This window comes from Grammomys surdaster, unplaced genomic scaffold, assembly GCF_004785775.1.
Source record: "Grammomys surdaster isolate TR1022 unplaced genomic scaffold, NIH_TR_1.0 126066, whole genome shotgun sequence".
Lineage (NCBI taxonomy): Eukaryota > Metazoa > Chordata > Mammalia > Rodentia > Muridae > Grammomys > Grammomys surdaster.
In genome coordinates this window covers 6,996,409-7,022,758 of record NW_021620876.1, presented here as the reverse complement: position 1 = coordinate 7,022,758, position 26,350 = coordinate 6,996,409, and positions in this window count along the sequence as shown.

The following is a 26,350-nucleotide window of genomic DNA, read 5'->3' as shown; positions in this document are numbered from 1 at the left end:
CTCTCTCTCTCTCTCTCTCTCTCTCTCTCTCTCTCTCTCTCTCTCTCTCTCTCTCTCACACACACACACACACACACACACACACACACCACACACACACACACACGCTCGCAAACAAAAAATAAAGAAAAAAATTGTGGGCTGAAAATCTTAAGCAATTTCATTGGATTTAAATGGAGAATATGATCTCAGATCCTTATTCTTATCCTACTTAACACATATGATTAGGTAGCAAGCTTAGAGTTGTAACTCCCAGGTCTCTGGTGCCTTGGTTTAGCATTCATTCCATTGTGCTGAGAGAGCAGGACAAAAAGAAAGAACCTGCAGGTGTTGAGGGATTTGGGGGACTATGGAGGGTAAGTGAGTAAGAATGTCATGTTTCTATTAAATTGGTACAACAGATGGGGCCAATGGAGCAACATTACAGCAATGAAGGGGTTCTAATGGGATCAGTGTACGCTAATGTATATTAAGGGTTTATCTTTTTTTTTCCTTTTGATTGTGGAGAATTTAAAAGCAGCCATGAGATGGACTAAAAGTCAGTTTGCTGTTGTTACTATCATATACTATTAAGGCTAAATAATTTTCATGCCAAAAATATTCCTCTCCACTGGGACTTATTGGTGCCAGGGTAGGTGTGACCCAAAGACATTTGTTTGGGAAAGACAAACAGCCCATTTATTTGCCAGCAAGGTAGAGCTCAAGTATGGCATTAGATCAGTATAAAGCTTGAAACTGGGATCCTGGAGAAAGCCTGGAAAAATATGTTCCCACCAGTGGCAGACAGAGCAACCCAGCACAGTCTCCTCACTAAGTATTTGAGTTATTTTATTTGAGATTCAGTGTATCTGCATGAGCACATTTCTACTCTATGTTATTACACGTCTGCCTCCTTCACTGGCCTGCTCAGAGCTTTCCTATGGAAAAGCCTGCCATGTTTGGTCCCTCGCTGTCCTTCAAACCTCAGGTTTTCTGCAGATTCCATCTGCTTTTACAGCTCTCCTGAACTGCCAGTAGCTTCAACTATCCCCTGACTCAGCCTTTATGGCTCTCTGTAGGAAGGCTGGTTTAAATAACACTATGCCATGCAAAGGATAGCATGTTCCCACCTTGTTGGCTCTAGGATTCCCAGGTGGTTAAACGGTTCTTTGTAGACTGAAGGATATATATATATATGTATATATGTATATATATACATATATATATATACGTATATGTATATATATGTATATATACATATATATATATGTATATATATGTATATATATATGTATATATATTCAATGAAAATGGAATATGCACAAATGAAAGCAAAATGAAAGAAATATGCACAAAGCCTCCCTGAGCTTTGCAAAAGCATCAGAAATTCCAGACTAAACTACATTGCTAAAGAATCCAGTCCAGAAAACTAACATGTAATTTAGAGTTTTATAATTTAGCATAATTCCTTATTCTGTATATTTCTCTTACTCTGAAACAGAATATCATGGATCTAAGATGCTTAGGAAATAGACACAGTTACCTTACGGAGCTCAGGAATTCGGGCATGACTTTGCTGAAGGCCTCCTTTCAAGGTCTTTCATAAGATTTCAGTTTTCTCAAAGTACAGTTGGGGAATGGATTGCTTTGAGGTCATTTACATCATGATTGTTGGTAGAAATTCAGTTCTACTTGGAGTACAGATCTGATGTCTTCATTCATCCCAAAGTAGGACAGGATTCTTCACTCAGGTCTTCAGCATGTGAACCTTTTTATGGTATGTTAATAATCAAGTAACTAAGATCCTCAGAGAGGATTTATGGAAAGGAAAGAAATGACAAAGATTGGCATCACAGTCTCTTATTGGCCTAATCTTAAAATGGCATCTTGTCTCCTCTGCTACATAATTGTCACTAGTCATCTTTTAGTAAACACAGTGCAAGAGGAGAGGATTTCACAAGAATATGAATGCTGAAGGGAGTTTACTGACTTAGGAGCTGTTTCTAACATCTGTCTTACATGAAAAGATAAAATGAGTAAATACAAACACAAACAAATAAACAAATGTTTTGATAAAAAATTAATTTAATGGGTTTCTTATTTTATCCCAGACACAAGTGTTCTCTCAGTGTTGGGAAGATAAGGGGTGGGACCATAAAATGACAATTTTTGTTTTCCAGGAGCCTGTAGTCTGGTTCTGGAGTAGGAGTTTTTGAATGTTGTTGGTACTATAAATGCTGCAGGAGCTGTAGAACGAGAACAATGAGAACTGTTACCTTCACAAAGGAGGTCAAGCCTGGGCTCCCTGCTGATAGAAAAGGACAGGGGGTGTGGGCAGATAAAGGGAGGAAGAAATCCCTTCCGCCATGTGCTTTTGAGAGCCTTGCAGGGATTGTAAGCATGCTGAATGGCAGTGCCAAGTCTCTGCTCTGGAGGGAGTGGTGAGAAAGGAGGAACAGGAAGCCATGCTGAGAAAGGCACATTAAATCATGCTGAGCACAGCACTATGAGCTGTATGCAGTGAGTGGAGTGGAAACCCAAAGGATATAACTAGATATTTACAGAATAAATAATATCTTAACCAAGACTGATATGTATTTCCTGGCTAATAAATTGGCTCAGAAAGAGGAACATTCTCATCTCTTGTAAAGACTTCACTGTCAGAAGAACTGGGTCATAGTCTAGGTGAAAAGTTCTCTTTGAGTTCTTTTGCTTCAAATCAAATTACACACCTCAATGACAATGTACTACCTCTCAATAACATGTAATTTCTCACAAGCACCACCTTTGTGAAGTGACTGGAAGAATATGATTCAAGTTCATTTCCAAGAAAGAATGAAAGAAAATAGAAGTGTTCACGCATAATGTTAGCTACAGTGCATCTCAAGCCACGGTTCCTTTATTTAGCCTGGTAATATTCAACAAATCCCTAAACACGTTAATTACTTACCCTATTGCCTTTCTTCCCCCATGGCACAAACTATGCCATTCACTTGTTAAAACCTCTTTTGAAACTCATTTCTCATTTTTCCCCAAAGATCCATAGGCTTGCTGTATAGAAATGAAAAGAGGCAGTGAGCCATGCAGTTACTGATACTTACAGCTGAATGTGTCACCTCCTAGGAATGTCTGGGAGGAGCCATGAGGGGATAAGGGAGGGCTCTGGCCTGCATCATGGTCCTGTGATTCTGATGAATATTCAAGCAGACCTGGTTTGAACTAAAGTTGATAATTTCTGTATATCTAATCTTCTTTACACTCTTACACGGTCTGAAGTCTCTGACTGAATAATTATTAAACACATTCCATCATCAAAAGAAAGACATCTGACTAGTCTGGGAGATATACTGTCTGACCTCTCTCCATATGTGCCCATCTGAGCAATGAAGAACTGAACAATTTGCTCATGCTGGGTTCCCATGAATATTATCTTTCCTCCTGTATTCTGTAGAGACTCCTGGGACTACTGGACCAAATACATAGGAAGTGAGACCAAGGCCATATATAGCCTTAGAGACTATATTATTTCTCTTATCAAAAATAATTAAATATTGTTAATAGATGCTTAACTTCAGAAAGAAGGAAGGTATAAATAACATAAAATATCTTTTAGATGTTCATCCTTTATAACTTTCTCTGCAAAAGATACCCTTTTTCTTCTGAAGTTTGATTAATCTCTATGTGGTTTAGCAGGAAGTTCTGATATCAGAAGCAAAGATTCATTTATTTTATTACCTTGTCTTCTAAACTGAGATCAATTAGACCTTAAACTCAATCATTTAATTATGACTGAGGGAAGATAAGCCTCCAGGAAGTTTAAAGGGTTGACCACAGCCCTGCAGAGAAAGTTATTATCACAAATATACATTTATCAAGCATATATTTGAGGAAACTTAATTGATGATCGATAGAAACCCTAGAACGAAATGACAGAAAACACAATTAGAGGTGGACTATTGCTGCTATGGCTTATAACATAGAGTCAACATGTCTGTAAGATTGAACACCAACACTTTGTCGTTAGGTGTGAATTAATGTAAAACCCCCACAATTCCCAAATTAGAATATGATACAGAGAGAGAGAGAGGGGGGAGGGCTCTGAATTATAATCCTAATAAAATATCAATGGTGCTTTACTGTTTTGGAAAGCTATTGATGAACAAAACATATGAAGTTGAATGATAGCAGGAAAGGGAAGATACAAATGGAACCTCAGAAGCTGAATAAAGCTAGCTCTATGATAATCTGGCAAGTTTAGCATATTATTGTTGAATATCCTACTCAAGTCAATTTCACACAAACTGTAAGAGGTTACAGGTTTTAGATTCTTGTGGTATGCATATGAAACTATTACTTGAAGATCAATGCAGAATATATACAACTGGAAAGAATATTATAAAAAATCCATCTTAGTGCAAATTTCAGAGTATTAACTTCTTTTTTTTTTTTCTCCAACATAAAATCAAGGCACAGATATAAGAACTAACAGGACAGAAGTTTTCCAATGTTTACCTGCTTATTTACCAATGTGATACTCAGCATATTATGCCAGCCTTGTGTCTATAGGAAATGGAAAAGGGCAAAGTGTTTTTATATGGGCCTAGAGTAAGGAATAGTGGATCAGGGCTATGCATAATGACAGGAAGTTTTCTCTCTTTCTCTGAATGAATGACTCTTATTGCCACGTTTTAAGAAATAGAAGTAACTTTATTCTTCCAACTCGATAGTACTGGGGCATTGGCTTTCCAGACATTTATTTTGCTTTATTTGTCTATAGGTTTCATTAGCTTCATGCCCCTCCATTTTTCAGTTAGAAGTATTAACAGTTGAGCTAAAATCTGACAGTTCACGTACACTCCTTCCTTTATATATCAATCTGTATTTGGATAATGATACTCAGTTTTACTTCCCCATTTTTCGTTCTTCTCTAGTCTAAATAAGAGTGTTAATAAATAGTTAGTAATCTAGAAGAGATAAAACATTTCACATTTTTCATTCAAATAGAAGTGTAATTCAAAGAACTTGAGAGGTCCTATTCCTTGTGACACTTCTCCAGTGACTCTCATCCAGCACATTCTGTTCTTTTCCGTAGATGGTTTATTTCAATGATGCTGTCTGTTCTTCTTCATGCATGCCCTGGGAAGCCTGGTTCACCTGAGCTGTGGCTCATTTCCTCACAAAGTTCCCCCTCCTCCCTGTTACCATCTTTTCTCTAACTCCAACTTGTTCTGAAGAAGCAGCCAATTGGATTCTCTGATCTCTGTATAGTTTGTTTCTTTTTCTCTTTCCAGTTCCTAAAACAGCACTCATATCTTCATTAATGTTGAATTTCTTTATTTCTAAAATTTGTTTTAATTGAAAAGTAACAATTGTGTGTATCAGTGTGATACACAACATTATTTTAGTATATGCTTCTGTTCTGGAATGATTAAGTAAACTGAATAAATAAGTCCGGTTTTCCTGTATAACTGAAAATTTGATATTATTTTCTTCAGTCTATCTCTTCCTTTTTAAATTTTGCTCTCCCCAAAAGGATAATTTGAACAAATTACATGCCAACAAATAACTTGGATAACATAGGAGGTTATAATTCTAGAAACATAGAACCTGGACACAGACTGAGGAAGGACTGAGTCTTCCCTTCACTCACTGTGAGCACAGTGGAAATTTGGTTAGATTTGACCTAACACCTGTTTCCTTCTCCTCTTCTTTTTCCTCCTCCTCCTCCCCCTCCTCCTCCTCTTCTTCTTCCTCCTCTTCCTTCTCCTCATTTTCTTCCTCCTCTTCTTCTCTCCCACCACTCTTTTTGTGCCTTTTTACAAATGAAATTAAGTCTTGATTATTTGATTGACACAATAGAAATGTCAGCTATGTTTACCCAGACTCCTCCCCAAAATCTTTCCTTCTCATGGTCTCAGGAAAAAATTCACCATGTTTAAAAAAAAGAAAAAGTAATGACTTTCATGGACGATATTAGGAAGCAGAAGCTAAAATATCTTGTCCACATTATACAGCTAGTTCACAAAGGGTGAAATTTTTATTTTAAATTTAGGCTCTCCTAGTCAAATGTTCTTTCTGATAGGCCAAACATTTTTTTTTCTATCAATTCTCCTCTAGATTGAAAGCACCTTTTGAAAATGAGCATGGTATTATTAATAAATGTATGTTTTATGTAAATGGTATTTAAGAGATTTCAGAAATCTGCTAAATCCTTGAATCTCTTAGTTTATTGGGCAGAAACATACAGTAATTATTTTCTGAGTGCTCTGCTACCTACTCTTCAATTCCCAGATTCCTAACCTATATTTCTACTGAATGGAAAACATTGCTGAGTGAATAGTTCTGCACACGCTCAGAAAAATAATTACTTTTTTAAAAGTTACTTTTGGGAAGGAGGGAAAAAATTGATATCAATTTGACAATAACAAAGTAATGAAGTTTTTTTTGCTGAAACTGGAGCTGTGCGAATTAAACCAAATCTTCCCTTGGTTGCTTAAATTCTTTGCTATTTCTGGCTGGCTTGGGCTTAGCTGAGTCATTTTCTTAGACAGAAAATTATTTGGCAGTTTTTCAATTTTCAATATTAAATTTATTTAGCATCTATATACCACTTATTATACCTGAAATTCAAGTGTAATAGTATTATGTTTTTCATTAATTCACAGGATTATTTATTTAGAAACCCAATTAATTTAGAACACACACACATACACACACACACACTCACACACACACACACACACACACACACACACACACACATATATATATATATATATATAATCATGTTGTTCTGAAATATGAAAACATTGGGTTTTCAAATTATTCAACTTTGCTATGGGTTAAATCCAGCACTTTATGGTCCATAAGCAATATGCTAGGACATCCTACAAGATAGGAATTGGCATCCATTTGAGAGGAAAGAATGAAATGATCAAATAAAGATGCTAAGCCTTTGTCTCTAAGTGTTCAACAAAGTATATACAGAATAAAATATAGTTACATGTGTAGTTTATTGAACAGTGACATGCGAAATACAGCACACAGAGATCTGGGCAATCAAATAGAAAGGGACATGGAATCTGTAGCAATTATGATGCCAGGTCCTTTTTTGGGGAGAACTCTTTCATGCAACAGAAAGAAAGAGTGAATAGGAGTATGTTTTATTCTTGAGCATGTTGGTAACCTCACTTCAAGCGGGATAAGCCGCAGTTACAGGAGAGATAGATTAAGGTTGTGAGGAGTGGATAAGGTACTCAGGTGAGGTCAAGTGAAATCTTAATTGGTCAGATAAGGCTAGAGCCTGTGATTGGGCAGTGGAATAAAAATGTGGAACTAAAAGTTTTAGAGAGGAGAAAGAGGAAGAAGAGAGATGAGACAGAGATTGAAGACGATGGAGGAAGAAGATGAACAAGAACCACGTGGCCTGACAGAGCCGGAAGTAGCTAGAGATTTCACAGATGGGCAGTAGACTAATGTAGGGTACATTTGTCCAATCTAGGTGCAGTTTGTATTTATATCAGTTGAGGTTTGTGTTGTTTGTGCAGGGATTTTGAGGCTAGCAATTTATTGCTAATAAGATGCTTGGGGCTGGTCATAGGAGTGAGCAAGACCACGGAAGCCAGTGCCTAGCCGGGTTTAGCATGGTTCGTTTTTTAAAACTACATGCTACAGGTTAGATTCCAGTTAGTGGAAGCTCTTGGACTTTTCTTCAGTGATGAAATTTGAGCTATATTTCTTCCAATCACTAGATTGTACAGCATGGTGACATAATTAGGACGCTGTCCATCAACTGTCACCCAATTATCCAACCTTCACATTTTCCCCAAGCTTGTAGACAGCCATGACTCTGCTGTAACTCACCTGAGCCTCTACTCTAGTCAATGTGGGCTGACTTTATTAGTGGGCATCAACTTTATTAGTTCCCGTTTTTGGGTAGAGTCTTTATGTTTTTCTACACAAAGAATCATTTATTTTATGGAAAAAACATGGATGGTTTGACAGAAATTATTGCTCTGAAGAAAACCTCCAATATTGTATTTAGATAAGAACAGTGAGTGTGGACATGTATGTCTTATTTTATAAATTACAAGAAACACCTTCAGTTTTTCTTGTTATGCATGGTGTTGGATGTGGAAAATTGTTTTTCAGTTTGATTAGGTTGATACATAAACCTTGTATATTCATTTTTTAATTGAAGAGGGATTGAATCGTATCAAAAGCATTCAGTGAAGTTAATGAAAACGCTATCTGATTTTATCGTCTATTTTGTTAATATGGCACATTATATAATAAATGATTTGCATGAGTTATTATTCTTTTTATAAATAATTATTCATTTATTTTATGTATATGTACATTGCAGCTGTCTTTACCCAAAGAAAGTATTAAATTCCATTACAGATGGTTGTGAGCCACCACACGGTTGCTGGAAATTGAACTCAGGACCTCTGGAAGAGCAGTCACTGCTCTTAACTGCTGAGCCATCTCAATAGCCCCAAGTGATTAGTCTTGATCATGGTGTACTATGGATTTCATATATTGCATATATTCCATTTACTGGCAATTTGTGGAGAATCTATTTATTGTCATCATATTGATTTCTTCTTTGGTGTGTTCTTCTAAGGCTTTGGCTTTAGGTAACTCTAGTCTTGTGGAATGACTTTGGATGAGGTGCTTCCCTTGAAAGTCTTTAAACTAGTTTGAAAAGAATGGGATTAAAGCTCCCTGGAAAATTTTAACAGTGAAGCAATCTGATCCTTGCCTTTTTTATTGGGATGATTTTCCCAGTTTCATCTTGTTTTTCTATTGAGGTATTTTCAAAAAAGATCTCTGAGGTTCAATTGTTGTAGTTTACATGTGTTAAAAAAATTATCCATTTTTTTTCTTTTTAGGCTTTATTAGCATACTGCTGTCTATATTAGAGCTGCAGTGTTGGTTGTGATGTATCACTTGGGCCCTGACTTTTTTATTTATTAGATTCCTTTTCTTTCCTACTTAGTCAGTTTGCATATTCTCTGTCATACTTTAATATCTTCAGAAACTAATTCTTTGCTTATTTATCTTTTATGTTATGTTTAGTGTTTATTTCTCTTACTTTCACTTGGATGGTCATTATTGTGTTCCTTCTACTAATTTAAGAGTATGGCTTTTAGGTTCTTCTGGCTATTGGAAAATTTTCTCTATTTTTGAATTACCTATTTTTATAAGGTCCTGCATAGTACTGTTTCTTCTATATCGAATATGTTTCAGAATAGAAGGTTTTCTTTTTCATTGCTTTAAGGGAACCATTTACTTTGACTTTGATATTTTTGATGGCTGATGGCTTTAAAGTTTACAATTTACCCATCAGGTATTTGCATAACTTAAAATTAGTTTTAACAGCAAATTTTGGTATATTCTATTCTAGTTAAAAAAGACAGGTGAGAATTTTATCTTTATTTTTTTTTTGAAAATTTCTATTGTCTTATCCATGATCTAATGTAGATAATGCTCCATATACTGATGAGGAGAATTTGAATTCTGCAGTTAGGGATAAAATGTGCTGTAAATGCATTAGGTCCATTGGATTTTCAGAGGAATTGACTTTAGTTTTGATTGTTGTGTGTTGCTTTTCTTTGACTTGTTCATTGACCAAAATTGGGTGTTAAAGTCACCTCCTATTTCTCCAGGTAATGCTACTATTTCATAAAATTGAGTGCTCTAGAAGAAGTGTGTATATACTTGAAATCCTTTCTCTAAGTTGCCAAGTACTAGAATCTATTCTTTATATTTTACCCTAATTTCATATTAATTATGCCATCTCACTTTGCTCCTCTCTCCCTTCCAAACTGTTAACAGTATCTATTGGACATTGAATTTGATTAGTTGGAACTTCTATGAAAGGGAGCATATGATATATTTCTTTCTGTATCTGGTATAGTTCAGTTAACACAATGTTCTATTCTTCAAGTCTTTTGGCTATAAATAATCAGGATTTAATTTTTGTGAATTTATATTCTACTATATCTAATTGCATCTTTTCATTATAAATATACCCATGAATGCTCATCTACTTTGATTTCATCTCATAGCTATTGTGACTACTGCTACAGTAAACACAGATATGTTGCTGTCTTTTTGCTACACTGATTTTATCTGCTTTTTTATGTGGTCCTAGAAGTGTAATTACTTGATTATTCAGCAGTTTTAGGATTTGGAGAAACTGGATGTTCTCCTAATGTAATAGTAATGGATACTACACTAATTTGTATTTCCACAACAATGTGGAATTATTCTTTTTTCTCTTCATATATATTGACTATTATTATCTTGTAACTGGAATTCCTTCACTGTGAACTTTATCAAAATTATCCACAAGAAGCCAGGTGTGGAGGTACATATCTGCAGTGCCAGTGCCAGCACTTGTCAGTCAGAAATATCATGAACTCAATGTTAGCCTTTCTACACAGAGAGGTTTAGATTTGTCAGAGCTATAAAACCATCTCAAAAAAAATAGCTATGTATTTGCAAAGGGCAGGTCTAAAATTACTTTTTATTTTGTCTTCAAAAATGAAAGCCCTAATAAATATCTAAATGAAGATTTTAAAGTATTTTTACATTAGCATTAATCTCTAGTTTGCAAATTCAATGCACGAATCAGGTGCAGTAAGAGCCAAGACGCAGATGTCTCTGGGTAAAAATATGATATATCTTCCTTTAAAATGAAAATTTACACCTAAATTTCATCATACTTTGGAGCTTCTTTCTTCTCGTATCAGTTGGTAAAATATTAATAGGAAATTAAAGAAGATGAGTTGGAAAGAATGGATTATTATACTTGACTCCAAACCATTTTTCTCTTAGAATACAGAAAATATAGAGTCAACAATGTCTCATGGCCTTACATGGAGGCTGGATTCAACCAAATGAACATGGCTCTAATATTTGCTTCAATATGCAGCTGATAACAAAACTCATAACAAAGTTCTCAGCCAACACTACAGACAGTACAAACATGGAGACAAAGTTCAAATATTCTGATGATATTAAAGTTACTCTCTATTAAAGAACCTCTACTAAGAGATGACAGAACATAGGAACTCTTCAGAATCCATTTCAGAAGTCTGCTCTGGAGTTCAGAGGTTTTTGATACCTTCTATTTATTTACAAAATGAAAGCATTCCAAACTTAACAAGAAACAGTTCTGACCCTTTCTCTTATGTCTTAGTTTGCTTACATTATTACTTTTCTTTTTACTTGGATTTTTTTTCTGTTATTTCATTTCTTTCCTTAGCTGGACAGTTCTTTCCAAGTAGAATAGAAAGCACTTTTTGTCACCTTTATTGAAGAACCCTAGCACATCCTTCATGCATTCTATTATTCAAACAACCCCTGAGGACATCTAACACCCCTAAGGACTCTATTTCTAGGCTAGCAAAAAATATGTGATCTCTTTTGATTTAGGTCATATTACGTCCAGGCTTTCTAAAGTTTGTGAATATTTGAAATAATGAGGAAACTAAGGCCTGTGCCAGTTGATTTCCTGGTTAGCAATATCCCTCAATAAATTTGAATTAGAACAATGAACAATATTGTATGTAACCTTATTTGCTTTCTGAGAAGCAGATCTTTCCTTTATTGAGTTTAAAGGATAACCCTATACCCTACATTCCAAAATATAAATCAACCTGTGTGATAGTTTAAAGATTATTGTATGTGTGTATTAGAAGTTTTGGTGAAGGCGGGGATAGAGGCCTGACCTCCAGTAATTGAAGGGGACCTTGTAATGGCTCCGGTCCCCCTGTCGTTGTACAGTGAGGCATGAGGGCCATACCCATCCCGATGTCTTTTTCCTGGAGAGGGGATACTTTTGACATCAACCCCTATGCAGTCAGGCTTGTCCCTCAAGGAACCCAGATAGATATTTTCATCTTTTATTTATATTCCCTTGCAGTGCTTAGCCCCACAGCCTAAGCAAGAATTCAGATCGCCTGACAGAGGGGGTTCTGGGTGGGCCCTCTCTGCTTGGTCTAGGGGCAGAGGTCTCCCCTTTTAGGTTGGGTGGAGATGGGTTTTGGAAACACCTTGTATAAAGTAACAACCTCATCTTGAGTCTTGTGGTCCTCCATAGCTAACTTATGATAATGTATCTGAATAGGTTTTGCTACCAAATTATTTATCTGTTGTATCACAGAGTTATTCCACCTATTTGAGGCCCAGGGACCAGCAGAAATAAGGAAAAAGAAAGGGAATGACACTGGAATGTGGGTGTTCAGGGGGAATACAGATATCTTCAGAACCGAGTATCGGCTGGTGAAAGTTCAGGGGACAAGTCACTATGACTCTGCCTATGACTCGCTTAATCTTATCTAAGTTGGTATTGTCTGCCAAGGTTACCTATTTACAAGGTCTATGACTACTCAGGCTTGTAGATTTCCACAAAAGCTGCCTGTTTACATTAGCTTATAGCCATCTGTTTCAATGTTTTTCCACTGAGACTCAAGACATGGTGTTAGTATACATGAACGACAGGCCTATTGCTGATTTTAGGCCTACGGTTGATTTTAGGCCTTCAGTGTGTAAGCAGGGCTGCCCCTGACATCTCCTCCCTTCTCTAAGTATAGAAGGGCTGTGGCAACTCCTGTGTGAATGAATTACAATTTGAGAAAAAATAAATTATATAAAAAAGAAGTAAGCAGGATTAAAAAAAATTAATTTTGGTGAAATAAAATATTCTCTATATTGATGCTTTCTTTCTTTCTTTCTTTCTTTCTTTCTTTCTTTCTTTCTTTCTTTTTTATCTATTACTGAATCTCTTAATGTTTTAGTCTCTGAAGTCCTGACATCAATTTACAAATACAGCACAGATAAATTTCTTATAGGTTATTTGATGCTGGTGACCATGGATACAATTGCTGTTTTAGCTCATTTTCTTGAAATGGTACTGGGATGACAAATAGATACCACGAAGTGCAGCTACTTAACATATGTTAGCTCTGAAAATCTACTCACATCTCAGTAAATGGAAACTAAAAATGTTAGCAATTCTGGTTGTGCATATTTAATATAAAGAACTGAATTTGAGGTGGAAGGAGACAACATTTTCTAGGAATTTATGTAAACTGTTCTGTCTGATAAGCAGGACTTATGTAAGTTCCTGACTCATAACACAATTTTTCATATAATTTCATAATATCTCATGTTCATTTCCATATTGCTGAATATTAGTTGACTTACCAGTTAGTCTTTTGATTGTGCCATTTCTGATGTTAAATTAGTGCACTAACATTATGGTTAAATGTATTGTGAATAATGTATTGCTTTCATCATGGTCAGCTATGTATTTGGAGAAAAAAAAATCAAGTTTCTAGTCCTGTAAAATTATAAATGAGGCTCTGGAATCCTGGACTTTTCATTGTTTTAATGGTCACTGCTATAAGAATTCTTTTTAAGCAAGTACTCTACCGCTGACATATTCTTAGTCTGGGGTCACTTCTGAAAAGAGACTACTTAATGTCTATCTTGATACATTGAATAAATTATCTTCTAAAGGATGCTAAGATTGAACTTTTAAAGTAATTCTCCTGGTAATTCATATCATATATATATATATATATATATATATATATATATATATATATATATGTATATGAGAGAGAGAGAGAAATACCAAATCATATTTTATTGTGACCATAAAGGAAAATAGAGAAATACGGAGTATGTTTCCCTCTTTCTCCTGAAACTGGGATACATGTTGGGACCATCATATAAGAAGAAATCATGAAGTTGACAGAGCAATTCTCAGTATCTAAAATATATCATAGTGTCTTTTTTGGTAAACTTCTATCAAAGGATGGCAAACAAACAAACAAACAAAAATCCATCAAACAGGATTTTGTTGGTTGGCTTATTTTAATTTTTTCTGTGAAGAAAGGTATTTTTAGAAATAATAACATGAAACATTCAAGTTTAAGGTCCTGAAATTCATCAGAAAGCATGAAAAGATAATATTGCCTCTAACATGAGGGGATGGCTTCAAGAAGTATAGAAGTTAAGCTGTCCAGTGGTTTAGTGAATTTGAGTACCTTTTCTGTGGATAAAGTTCAGGATACTCAAAGATCTTGACAAGGGCTTTTATTTTTCTTAAAGGTTTATTTTAGCTGTATTTGTATGTATGCATGTACGCATGTATGTATGTCTGTATTGTAAGTGGACATGTCATGCCATGGAGACCAGATGAGACTGATAAATCATCTCAAAACTGGAGCTACATGGTGCTGTGAACTACACAATGTAGGTTCTAGGTGCCACAATGTCATCCTCTGCGAGTGCAGCATGTGTCTGTCCTTAACTACCTAGCCAGTTCTCCAGGCCTTGAACAAAGGCTTTTAAGTGGAGGAGTAAGAAATGGATTCTGGTCACATAAGTTATAGAATTGACTATGCATATATCAGCTGTTAATGTTTAACCTTTTTGCCTACCCCTGGGGAGAACAGTTAGTATAGAAATTACTGTAAGGCTGACAAAAAGATGTAGTTTAGTTTAGAAAACTCCATGATTCACCTACACCCCTAACATTCTACCTTAGTCTCTCTTAATCTAAAATAATAGTACATTTGACTAAAATTCCTGCTATTAATTCTGTAAACTCTTCATTGATATCTTAAAAAAAAAACCCTATGAGGCAGAAAATACATCCCATGTGTAATACAGTGAAGATTACTCTGTACTCTAGAGTTCATAATGGGAAAATCTCTGTAAATATCTCTATCCATTGTGGTGTCCACAAATCAGGCTCTGAAAGGCTTAGCTTTTCAGATGAGATTCTTGGCTATAATCCATGTTTAATGTGGCCTTATTTTTTTTGAACAGTAAATCAATTGGTTCTGAAAGTATTCAATTTGAAAATGTTCTTATAGTAAAAAGAAATTCTACTGCAATAAAATATCCAAAAGTTAAAGAAAGATGAAGGTTTTTAAAATGGGACCAATCACTGATAAAAATAGAATATCTTTTTAAAAAATACGACCAATACATTTAAAAAATAATTTCAAGGACGCTTGACTCAGAGCACTTATGGGAACTATCCAAGGGATAAAAAGTCACTTTTTGAGCAAAGCCCCAGTGGTGATGAGGACCATCCAGAGAACCTAGGGACTTGGGAGTTCAAACTTGTCTGACTTGCAGGCTCTCTAGAGTTCATTGATGAGTGAAATGGGCATAACTATTTCTGTTTTATGGTTGATTATCTAATTACACTGTCGTGTACTCTAAGGTGAATGAATGTCTTTTAAAATAGGATGATCACTGGGCAGTGGTAGTGAGTGCCTTTAATCCCAGCACTGTGGAGGCAGAGATAGGCAGATCTCTGTGATTCACAGAGAATACTTGTCTCAAAAAAAAGATGATTTTTTTCTTACCATGTGAGTCTGACTTACAGAATCTAGTGTACTAGTTAATAATATATAGCCCATATTTAGTACCATAAAGCAGTGCAAAACTATTTCATGGGCATAAACATTTTTCCTTTTCATTTTAAACATACTATTTTAGCTATTCAATATATTACAGACAATTAATCAATCCATAGTGATTAAGTAATTTTGGCAAGGTCAATTGGTCTTAAGTATATCATTCTGTGTCCCAACTGTAAACATCATCTCTAACTCTAACATATTGATTTCTCATCCTTATCATCTTGTCTTGCGATACAATGAATCTGGACTAATACAAAGATAGTTGTACCCTGAGGCTTAAGAAAACTGCTAGAACATCGGTAGACCAGTACACTTATTCACAACTTCAGTGAGATTGTGGCAACTGAAGTGGATGATCTAAAAGTGAAAAGCCAGGAAAGCTCTCTATCTGTAGTAGATGACAGTGTTTTAATATGCTGACCTTGACATTGCATGTGGAACTCAATGATTCACCACTTGTCTTTCCTTATCTTTTTCAAAGAATAAGTTGCCTCTAATAACAGCTACAGAACTTCACAGACTTTACAATAAGTATTAGTCTGCCTTTCTCAAAATCCATTTCTTCTCACCAATGCATCATACATTTCATAAGTGGAAGATTTAACAGTGGTCCAAGGATCATCTACAAAAGACATCTATGCATCAAATGGAATGATCAGAGTCCTCCTTGACAGCCAAGGATTTTGGTATCTGATTTTGCTTTTAAAATTCCTCTTTTAGTATTTCTTCAAACTACTTCTGGTACCATTTCAGATAGGGATCCCCAAGAAGCTGCCATGGAGATGAAAATTCATTTTAAGAAAGAGATCAGAGAGGGGTTTTTCAGAATCAATCTCTAGATTTGCTCTAGAAGAAGAATGTAGGATCTAGCAGAGAAAGAGGTTGAAATGCAATAAAATCATATAAGAAACCATTCTGTAAGGGTGTGATTTGGTAATAAAGTACTTGGCTAATATGCCCAGGGCCCTAGTTTCAATCCCCTGTACTGTAAACATGCATTCATAAACACAAAATCATGTAACATTGATTCAAAGATCGTCACAGTCTCACTTCAACCAACACAGTACTTTGTAGGTACCAGAAAGTAATGCTTGGTAAGTTGTGCAGATTGACTCACTGAAAACTCTTCAGTATTAACATTAAAAACCTAGGGAAATGAGTATTTTGGAACTGGTAATGCATAGTTATGTCTATTGAGGTTATTATTATTTAAATAATGATTCCTAAATAAATTTTGACAGCAAAAAAATTGATAGTAATTTGGGGTATAATAGCATACAAAATACAAATAACCTAACATGCCAATGCTGCACTTTAAAAGATGTCTGACTCAGGGAGCATGTGGAAAATGACCAGGGAAAAATGACCTCAATGAACTTCTTGAGTAATGATATAACAATGAATGGAATTTTCCAGAGAACCCAGGGTCTTGGGAGTTCAAACTTGTGTGACCAAGCAGATGATAGTCTCTAAGATTTAATAATGAGTAATCGGGCATGACAACCTCTGCTTTGTTGCCAAGCACCTAGCAAGGTTATCATATACTCTAAGGTGAATGAGTGTCATTTTGACAAGGATGAGGATTTTCCTCACCAATATTCTTGCTGTGATGCTTGTGATAGAGTGTCTCTATTAATAGGTGTCATTACAAATAATTAGTTTAAAAAGAGGTAATGGAGTGTGAATATGATCATATTCTTCATAATTCGTATAGTGTTTATCCAAAGTCTGTATTGTCTGTAAATAATTATAGAAGTGACATGAAGTCAAACACAGTATTGGCATAATTTTATCTAACAATTAGGACATTAAGAACTTTATCTGTTGCAGTTGGCGACACCTCTTCCTGAAGGCTTCCTGGGTCTCCTTTTGAAAACATTTAAGACGTGCCTGCTCATTCCTGGTCCCTTTGTTCCCTCTGCCTCCCTGCTGCCCTTTCCCATCCCATTCTATTTATACTTTCCTCTCCTTTCCTTATAGTTAATATCATGAGTTTTCTTCTCTCTGACTTCATTCTAATAATTATTTTAATCATAAGAGTAATATGTACCTTTTGAAGAATCAAAACAAAAATTATATACATTCTATTATCAGGCAGACATACTTTTTCTATACATGTAGGGATGATTTCCCCCAGTGCTTTCCCTTCCTGCTGTGTATTTGTTTTACTGATTATCCTGATTTTTAATATTTGTTTAAAAATGTAGGAACAGAAATATTTTAATGACTACTATCATCTTTTATTCACTTTCAGAGAACTATAAATACTGTTAAATATTTCTAGAAAATGCAGTTTTTGAATGTATATAACAATGTAAATAATTTAATTCAATATTGGATATAGTCTTTACCTTTTATAAATAATAAAGCTTTGTACATATTTAGATATAAACAATTTAGGCATATTTGGTAATCATGAGTACTAATTCAAAGGAAAGAAGAATTTCAATAAACTTTATATACTTTTCAATAGCCTTACAAAGACATTGGACTGCCAAAATGTTAACAAGCACAATAATGAATGTTTACAGTATTTAAAAATTGGCTGTAAGATTATCAGTGTCTTCTCATTTACTCAGTATTGCAATGGTGTAAATCCATTCTGTTTGTGCTTTTCTTTCTAGTTTGCATTCAGCATGTTTAACCTTACTTCAGTAAGTATCCTACTTCTAAGCTTGTTTTCTCATTACTATTATGAAAATTAAGACATTATTATATGTTTTTGAAGTCATATAAAGTAGCAGATTTTGTGAGTTTAAGTGACACTGACTTAAACCTGATAAGGGGTGAATAAAATTCAATTTTAGATAGGTCCAAATAGTCATAGAATCAATGACAGTCTGGAGTACCAGAGATTGATTTTATTAGACATCTTCACTACACATTACTTACCAACTCAAGGATGACTTAAACACGCTTATATTTTCTGCAGATGGTGCCTAGTGTGAAATTATTTTTTCTCAGGTAATGCATAGAATTACATGGCAAAAATTTGCCAGGCAGTACAAAGTAATCGATTTTTTTTTCAGATGTCACTCAAAATAAAAAGGAATATATGTTTCATTTCCTTTTCATTTTGAATATAGTAGGGGTTACTTTGTTGTATCTAGGGATTCTTGACAAGACTTTTGTAGGTATTGCTGTTCCAGTTTTTCCTGATGATCAAGTTTAAGGTCTTAGAAGAGTTAGGCCACATCACAGAAGAAAGATAAGGAAAGAGTGAAGGGTGAAATACTAGATTACTTAAAGTTCTCAGTCTGAAAACTGCTTGAAAATTGCTCAGCAGTATAGTAAGGATGATAGACCATGGAATGCTCAAAACAAGAGATTTTTATTAAACAGTAACAAAATCTACAAGACAATAACACTGAACAAGATGAAGAAGAGGGCACATTTCAGGATGTATATTGCTAGCATATATAAATGATTCAAGTTTTGAAGACTTTGTTCCAAGCTGGTTGTGCTATTGAGAAGGTATTGGATCACAAGAATCATAATTCATTAATGGATGTATCCAATCACAGTTAAATGAGCCATTATGAGGCAATGCCTGTGTATATCATACAGGTTTATCATAGTTACCTGGCCTTTTCCCTGTCTCTACTTTCTGACAGTGATGAGATAAACTTCACTGCCACTTTCTTCTTTCATGTTGTGGCCTTGCCACAAGTCCCAAAGCAGTGGAATTAGCAAACCTGAGACCAAAATGTCTGAAAACATGAGCCTAAACATACTTTACATCTTTTCAGTTGTTTGCTATTCATTATGTGTGTATATATGATGTGTGTGTGTGTGTGTGGTGTTTGAGTGTGTCACAGTGTGTATGTTTATGTGTGTGTTAATTTTTGTGTATGTGAGTACAAGTCCATGTATATTGAGGTCAGAGAGCAAACTTATGGAGTAATAATTTTGGGTGTTTCTTTTTTTCTTATTTCTTTTTCTTTTATTCTTGCCTTCTACTTTGTTGCAGGCAGAGTCTTGTTTCTATTGTGCACTGAATTTTCCAGGATTGCTGTCCTAAAGTTTTCAAGAGATTCTGCTGTGTGTACTTCCTATCTTAGTCATAAATGCTAGAGTTACAGATAGGCATGTCCCATAGATGTGGCTTTCAACATTAGTTCTTGGGTTCTAACATTAGGCTTGTGCAGCAAGTTTTCACAGACAAATGGAGAAAAAGACCCACGATGGCTCGAGTTATCAGGCTGAGATATATTTTCAGAGTAATATAAGGTGGGGTGACATGAAGGGAGTGACTTCATGGAAAACATTCATGTTGTTTAAATCTGTATCTTTAAATCTATAAATTTTCTACTGAATATATATTATATGTAATTTATCTATTTTATATGTCATATATTTATATATTCTATGGAATACACACACATACACATATATATGAGTTAAAAGCCATGAAGATTATGTACACACACACAGACACACACATACACACACACACACACACACACACACACACACATGCTTAATTTTGAACTTAAAATAAAAATCTATTGTAAATACCACTCATGTAGACTTCCTCATGAAAGTATATTTGTAAGTTCTTGGCAGTGAATTTTTCTCAAATTGACTTCTTTGATATTAACTCTATTAATATTAGCAACCTTCAATGACTAGTAAAAGCTAAAATTTAATATTTTATACTAATAAACACTCATTAATTAAATATATGTGTGTATGTATAAATTTGTGTATGTATGCATACATATATTTTTGAAGTTGATTTTTAGATAATCAGAAAATGTAATGATGTATAAAGGTCATTTTTTCCATATTTCAGGTAAAGAATATTGCTATTTAGGTAAAGAATATTTGAGTGTTTAAAAAGGAAACAATTGTAGACTATAGATAGCTTCAGTGTGGGTGAAATTTTATTTGTACCTTAAAATCTTACATCCTTTTGATGTTTCTCTCTTTATTTTTCCTTTGTTGAGGTTTGTAATTCATTTTGAATTTATAGTAGCAAAATCTTTCAGTACAGAACTGGATGTGTTGGTGCATGCTTGTATCCCCAGCAGGTGAAGGTCTAGGAATAAGATTTGGGAGTTCAAGGCCTACCAGAGGTATATAATGAGACCAGGTCTGAGGGAACAAAAAAAAAGTTATAAAACTTAAAATGATGGAATTGATAACCACATACTAAGTACTTTATGATTTCAAACCAAGCATATGTATATATATTAAATTCTACTAGAAACATAATTTAGATAGCTCTCCTTTCAAATTTGGAATATAACTAATACTTTTGGGGGGAATTAAGACGGTTTCTATGTGTAGCCCTGACTTTCCTAGAACTCACTCTGTAGGCTAGGCTGGTCTCAAACTCACAGAGATCCACTGACTCTGCCTCCTGAGTGCTGGGATTAGAGGTGTGTGACACCATCACTCAGCCCAAATACTATGAAAAGAGAAAATTTTTTATTTTACCTTGTATTAAGTGTTACTCTATTGATGTTCTCTCTGTATAAACTGCAAAGAATTTTGAAGGTTAACTGTTTCTATGGTATCTCCTAGCAAATATGAGAAAAATTTCAAGGAGGCCTTGAGATTTATATAATAAAAATGAGGTTTTCCATTTCCTGTGTTTCCATGGTATACATACATTGGTTATAATGCCTTGAAGCAAATATATTTACAACTCTGTTTTATTGGCATCTCCTAAGCATTTTAAAACTAGTGAGAGGCTAGCATGCAAATGATGTCCAAGTTGTTGATCCCAATATCTGAGTCAACTCTGTGTCTTCATTTAAGAAAAAAAAATCCTCACTTTTATGTTTGATACCAAGAGAAGACTTGAGGAAAGCAACATCTATGTGTTTTGGGATGTTCCTTCCCCCAAGTAGACAGGAAAGGTGGAGTCAATTTCATGGAGTGTTTATCTGTGCTGGCATACATGGATAACATATCTCGGGAGCACATACATGTGCCTAGGGAAGATTTTATGGCACTTGTACTACATAGAACTCTTGGCTTAGAGCAGAGCACCAAACAGGGCAGCCAATGCTGCAAGTATCTCAAGGCAACACATATAAGACACTAAAGATTTATATCACCTACTTCCTAGGCATTGTAAAATCCACCCTGTAGCATTCATATGAATAACCAAGGGGCATAGTGAAGAACACACTTTGATAAATTATTTGTGGTTGAATACCCTTCATTGTTCTTCCAAGGACAACACATTCCATGTTGAAGAATATGAGGTCATCATTAAATATAAAAAAATCCTATTTTTTTCTTCAAGTTTATCTTAATCATTGAGATGCAGTCATTTGGAATTTAAAGTATGCTTTAAGTGTGGATGCCCTATGGTTTCACCCTTTGACACTCAGTTCACCCTATGTTCTGCCTCCACAACTAATTATATGTTAAATTATAGAAAAAGAGAGAATAAACAATGAGTTATATTTCCTGAATCTGTGTGTACTTGGCCCTGTGTAATCAACAAATATTAAATAAGTCTAATAAATCTTAAAATACAATGAGTCATACCCAGATACACAGAAAATGGTAAAAGATAGAAACCCAACAGTAACTGGCTTATTTGTATAATACAGACATTTAGGAGTTTTAGACTCTATTCACCTGCCCACAGAGAAGCTATTTTAAAATTAGTCTCTTTCAGATAGAAGCAGAAGTAAAAAGAATATCCTGTTTATTATTTCTTCAACTTGAACTGAAAATAAAAATCTATTGTAAACACCTTAATGTAGACTTCCTCATAAAAGTACGTTTGTAAGCTCAGGGCAGTGCATTTTCTCAAATTGACTTTTTTGAAATTAACTCTATTAATATTAGCAACAACGCAAAATGACTAGTAAAAGCTAACATTTAACATTTTACACTAATAAACCTTGTGAAATTAGATCTTCCCTTGTATTATTTTAAGGAAAAGGTATTAGATAAAACAGTTTAAACAACTTTATGTGCATGAAGAATTTGTAAATAAACAATTGTGTTTGTAAGTAAAACTTCTGCCAGGCATAGCACAATAAGCATTTTGTGAAGTGGAAACTTGAGGGTTCTTTCAAAAGATGTTGGACGGTGTCTTGCTGGGGAAAACATGTGAAGGAACATTTCGTTAAAGTGGACATGGATGTGAAAGGCTAAAGCAGACTTATGAAAACTGATGCAGACAAAGGAGAGAGGATATTCTGCTAAAGTAAGCATGTGAAAGGACACGTGATAAAGGATTCTTTGCTAATGACATGCGTGTGTTGGTCCATCTTACATTGCGTAGTTGAGCTGGCATCTGTCAGCACTCTATAGACAGAAACACACCAAAAATCTTCTGGTGGCATGATGCAGTTTGTTGCTGCTCCTAAGGACTCAGGCTTATTGGATGGATATGCAGTGGCAAGACCCCTGCTGTGACAAGGCACATGATATTTTGAGGGTATAAATAGAACTCTATGGAGTGATGGATACAGAGCTTAGCTTGCTGGTACAGCTAGCTGTGTAAAGCTTGTGGGTCTTGCGTCTCTTTGCTGATCTCTTCCCTGAGAGAGGCACAACTGAGAACTTTTCCTGGTGTGGCTGCTGGTCCCTCCTGCTGAATTGAGCTAAGGCTCAAGCCTGTATGTCCCTGCTAGGTAGGTCCACCACTGCTAATTCATGTTTGCTGTCCCAACTCTATTGAACTGGACTGTTGGTGTATCTGTGAAATTTTTGCTAAAGGATTCAGCTGCTGCCTGCTAACCTGTGAACTGAACTACCAGTTTCCAGAAAACACAAACAAGCGTTGCTCCAAAGCACCTTTCTAAATAGGTCCACTTCAACTATATCCTTTCTTTCCCACTACCTCTGGTGCGTGGTAGGCTACCAAGGAGGCTTAAGTGTTTAAGAACCACCATTGAAAATGAGGTTTGAAAAAATTAAAGTTACAATTTTGCTGCTGGGATAGACTATCCATGAGAGATAAGCTTCACTGAGAAAAGATTAGCTTTGTTGATTGTTCCAGAGGTTTTTGTCCATGATCGTTTAGTCCAGTTGCTTTAGAGGTTATACAGTATATTATGCGTCTTAGTCAGTGTTTCCATTGCTATAAAGAATCACCACGACCTAGGCAGCTCTTATAAAAGACGACATTTAGTTGGGGCTGGCTTACTGGTTCTGAGGTTCAGTCCATTATTATCATGACCAGAAACATGGCAGTATCCAGGCAGACATGGTGCTGGAGAAGGAGCTGAGAGTTCTACATCTTGTTCAGAAAGCAAACAGGAGAAGTCTGGCTTCCAGGCAAATAGGAGGAGGATCTCATTGCCCACTCCCACAATGACACACTTCCTCTAACAAGGCCACACCTACTCCAAAAAGTCCAAACTTCTTATCACTACCACTCCCTGTGGGCCAAGCATATTCAGACTACTACGTTATAGATTAAGGTGGAAAAGGAAAACAGCTCACAATGTGATACCCACGAAACAGAGAATGATAGAAAAGCTCTGGCAGAGATAGAACATATACTTTTTAGGGGGATATTCTCAGTGGCCTACATTTTCTAACTAGTCCCCACCTCTCAAGTTTCTGCCACCACCCAATAGCTCTAAAGGTTAACATTGAAGTCTTTAGAGCATGGCCTTTATAGACCATTTGGGATTCAAACCATCACATTCCACATAAAGGGTCATGTCCAACTGTAAGTTATCCCTGGACTGAGGGATCTTCAGTACTGATCCAAAGTACAAGCCCATTGAACAAGGATGCATCCCAGTGGTAGAGTGCATTCTTTGTATGAAAAAAAAATCCAAGCTCAAAATCTTATCTGGATAAGGCAAACATTTTACTATGAGCCCCCATAAAAATAAAAATTCCAGATGCACACTTCAAATATATAATGACACAGCATAAAGATCCTCATGTCAAGTGGAAGGATTAATTAAACAACAAGGGTCAGAGAATGCAGTTATTTGTGGACATAAAAACAAATGTTTATTGATGTTGTAGAGATCTGCTGGTTTAGAAAATTAATAGTATATAAACACATATGTACATGCAATAGCAATTAATGGAAAAAACAAGCCATGATTTTTAAGGAGAGCAGTAGATCTTATTGGGAGGATATAGAGGGAATAATGAAAAAAGAGAAATATGATTATATTACAATATCAAAAATAAAAGTGAAATTAAAAAATCACCAGGGAAATAGGGAGCAAAGTAAAATGGGAACCTAGGAGATACAGCATAAAATTCTATAGTTCCATATCTAGTATTTAGGACACACATGTAGTACATGCAGTCTACAGACCCTGAGAAGGTTCACATTTCTATTGTCTTGAGCTGGCTTTGCTCACTGATTGCATCTTTCCTTGGCAGGTGTTGCTGCTATTCCTAACAGCTACAAATATGTGGTGCCACCTTTGCATCTTTAGCTTTACTTTTATAGCTCTATACATAGGACTTCCAAGGACTTCCCACAAATATGGTCACTGTGATGGTTTGCATAATCTTGGCCCAGGAAGCGACACTATTAGAAAGTGTGACCCTGTTGTAGGTATGTCACTATGGGTGTGGGCTTTAAGACCCTCATTCTGTCTGCCTGAAAGCCAGTATTCTGCTAGCAACTTTCAGATGAAGATGTAGAACTCTCAGCTCCTCCTGTACCATGCCTGCCTGGGTGCTGCCATGCTCCCACCTTGATGATAATGGACTGAACCTCTGAACCTGTAAGCCAGCCACAATTGAATGTTGTCCTTTATAAGACTTGCCCTGGTCAAGGTGTCTTTTCACAGCAGTAAAACCCTAACTAAGACTTTTTCAACTTACTTTTTCTTCTACTTTTAAACTACTTACCATTTTAATGCAGAATTTATCATGATTTACAAGGCCTATCATTCCCCTGAATCTCTACTTCTTTTCCCTTGATATTTGCTGGATACCGTCTCCTGAAAGCCAGATGGGAATTCAGAACAGCACATTTTATCACAACAATCTTCAGGTTTTTATTCATTCACTAGTTTTCCAGACACTGTTTTGTCTTAAAGCATCTCTAGTCAGAGACTAACAGTTAATTTGGTATAATGGCACTGTATGTTAGTATTTCACCTCTGGAGATTTTGAGTATTGCCCTATTATATCATAAGACTGAATGAGTTTGGCTGATAGTGTGTCAGGGAAAAATCTGATTTTTTTCCCAATGAGGTGACCAATACTTATCTTTAATGTGTATATTTACCCAAAAGATTAGTTTTTATTTATTTACTTTAATTCCAATGTGTTTCCCAGGACACATGTGAGTGCTCATTATTACATTTAAACCAGTCCATTCTTTGGGTACAATGTGACATAAAGTTTCTCCAAAAATATTCCAAATTTATGTTGTTGGAAATTATTTTCATTTAGAAGAATGACTTTCCTCCAGTAGGGTAGTTAAGTGCATGTGGTATCTCCTTTTACTATCTTCTGTATCTTGCATGTTCAGTATAAGCTTTCACATTAGCTGACATTAATCTTCTTAGTTCTTGATATTCATATGGGCATATAAATTCTGTCTTTGCATCTTTTGTAATTTTCTTTTATTCATTTATTTCTTTTTTTTAAGGAAATGGATCTTGCCAGCTTGAATTTTATGTCACCTTGCCTTCCCATTGTCATCCATAGGTATTACATCTCTCCTGTGACATTTGTTAAGTTATTCAAATTCATGGAAGCAGGCTACTCAGCAGTAATATTGTTATGTCTTTGTTTGATTTTTATTCTTTTTTTTTATTTTTCCCAAGGGTTTCCTGTTCTGTTTGTATGATTCTTTGCCTGTGAATGTGATGAATTTTAACCACATAACTTGATTCAACAGTAATCACTGGAAGAGTGAGTGGTAGAGGGCCCTGGATACCATGATTCTTTCTAGCATCCACAGAACTTCCTCATGAGACAGCTTTGTAAACACTGGAGGAATGGTT